Here is a 2672-nt window from a genome sequence, read left to right as displayed (position 1 = left end):
GTTCATAGATCATCATTTCTACTTTTTTTTTTGAGCAGTAAAACTTTTTAATCACCTCGGTGCAGGTGGACTGAGTCTGAAAAAGGAGTCAGCAAAGGGAGATGGGGTGGGGCAGTTTTATAGGATTTGGGTAGGTAGTGGACAATTACAGTTAAAGGGGGTTTTCTCTTGCGCACAGGGGTGGGGGTCACAAGGTCCTCAGTGGGGAGCTCCTGAGACTCATTGTCCAGGAGAAGGAATGTCACAAATTCAATTGATCAGTTAGGGTGGGGCAGGAGCAAATCGCAATGGTGGAATGTCATCAGTTAAGGCAGGGATTGGCTATTTTCACTTGTTTTGTGGTTCTTCAGTTGCTTCAGGCATCTGTATGTATACGTGCATGTCACAGGGGATATGATGGCTTAGCTTCCGCTCAGATGCCTGACATTCCTGTCTTATATCAATAAGAAAAACAAAATAAAAGAGTGATGAAGTTTTGGGGCAGTGAAAATTTTTTGGGGTAGTATGGAGAGATAATGGGCAATGTTTCTCAGGGCTGCTTCGAGAGGGATTAGGGGCAGCATGGAAACCTAGAGTGGGAGAGATTAAACTGAAGAAAGATTTTGGGATAAAGGTGATATTGTGGGGTTGTTAGAAGGAACATTTGCCGTGTAGAATGATTAGTGATGGCCTGGATGTGGTTTTGTATGAATTGAGAAACTAAATGGAAGACACAAGGCCCGAATAAGAGAAGGAGAAAAACAGGTATTAAAGGACTAAGAATTGGGAGTATAACTAATATAAGGCTTTAGATCAGGACCTTAGGGGCAGTAGAATGTTCAGTTTGCTAATTTGTTCATTGTACCCTTCTTTGAATTTACAATACTTCGTTATATTTGGGTTTTGTTTACTTTCCAGAAGCCTATTAATACCTTTGGATAAAATTATAATAGTTAACTAAGTTAACATTAGATAATATAATTCCAATTACACTCAGATTAAGTAAGAATCCCATAGGCAATCTGTATATTTTCTAGATTAGAATTATACTAAAAGTTCTGATAGTTTTTTCTCAATGAATTGTATCTCCAAGGATAAAGATATCACATTTTGGATACTGAGACCAAAATTCAAGAGGAATTTCATAGGTTACATTCATACATATGCAGCTGTACATATGTGGAAGTATATGGCAACCAGTAGAAATGTAGGTTGTCTGGTAGCATCATAAGCAGTTACAGTGTTTTTTATGGACTGTGCATTAAAAAAACCACCGAAACATTCAGGATGAGTAAAAAAAAATCAACTAAGTGTTTTGAACTCTGTACTAATCCTAAATTAGCACACCTGGAAACATAAGTTCTTTAACCTCTTTTCATAAAAGTTTTTATTTGCTAATCTAGACTGAATATGAGTCCTTCTAACACATCTCTTCAGGCACACAGCATGCAGGAATTCCTTTAAGGTTCGCTATATGCAGTAAACAGATTCCCCCATATTCACTTGCCTCACAAACAGCTATTTTTAATCATCTCCTTAGTTTTAAGGCACTGGGGGAATAATTATTTTAATTGTTTTGTTTTCTCTGATGAATGCAGATTTAAAGCCAGAACTCTTTTCATGCCTGTGTACATGATGTTATTCTGAAATGATACACAACTTAGTGAAGGGTAAAGAAAAATAATTATGGTCTCTTCACTTAACATGTCGATATGCTGAACAAATTTAAAATCATAGTTCAATAAGTCATAAAATATGAAAGTACCACACCAGAAGTCTTGTCAGTAGTCTTAAGATATGGGTCCTATAACCCTATATATATATATCTCAAAGCCATGGGGCACTGGAAACATGAGAAGGAAGCATTATGGCACATTTATCATTTATACTGCATGCGAGGTTAAGACCCCTAGCTTTCTTATGATGGTTCCACTTGAGTGGTGTAGAAATAAATGTATCTCAGTACTCCTTTGCCTTCACAGTTATGCATTATACTGTAACAGATTTTCCAGCAAAAGACACTTTTCACACAGGCAGAAATGAAATATATGGGCCGTAACAATTCTGTGCCTCCTTTATAGTAGGTTTCCTTAATCTATGCACAGTATGCAGGTGATAATTTTGATAATATCAAAACAATCATTTCATATGTTTTCAGAGGCTCTTGGTCACATTAACATTTGTAGAAACTCAAACCAACTTCACCAGATATATCAAACAAAAGTCAGGGAGCATTCAGTATGATTTCTAGATTTAGGAATTATTATATACTATTAGCAATGATTCAGAGACCTTAAATGTGGTCAGATAAAGCATATGAAACAAGCAAGCATTTTTTTTTTTTAAACTGCTGCTAGAAAACAGTTTGAATTGTTTCCATCTTTGATATATGGTGCTGATTCCTCTGTTTTCCCCAAGGAGTGTTTTCCACAAAAGCCCCAGGAGTCATGGGGAATCCTTGCGCAGAATGCATGCGTCAGGTTGCTAAGGGGACTTTCCTCCTTCATATTCCCCTAAGAAGGGGAGTGCCCACACTAAAGCTTATTAGGATGTTCTCTATACTAGGTGCATGTTCATTAAATATGTAATCTCTTGATATATACGTTATACTTTCTATTCGATTCATGGGAAATAGATGGGTAAATGTCATTTCTAATGTCACCATGGGAGTTATAGGACTAATTCCTCTTTAA

The sequence above is a fragment of the Pan troglodytes genome, chromosome 3 (assembly GCF_028858775.2).
Source record: "Pan troglodytes isolate AG18354 chromosome 3, NHGRI_mPanTro3-v2.0_pri, whole genome shotgun sequence".
Lineage (NCBI taxonomy): Eukaryota > Metazoa > Chordata > Mammalia > Primates > Hominidae > Pan > Pan troglodytes.
The sequence above is the reverse complement of the archived record's forward strand: the minus strand, read 5'-3'. Positions refer to the sequence as shown.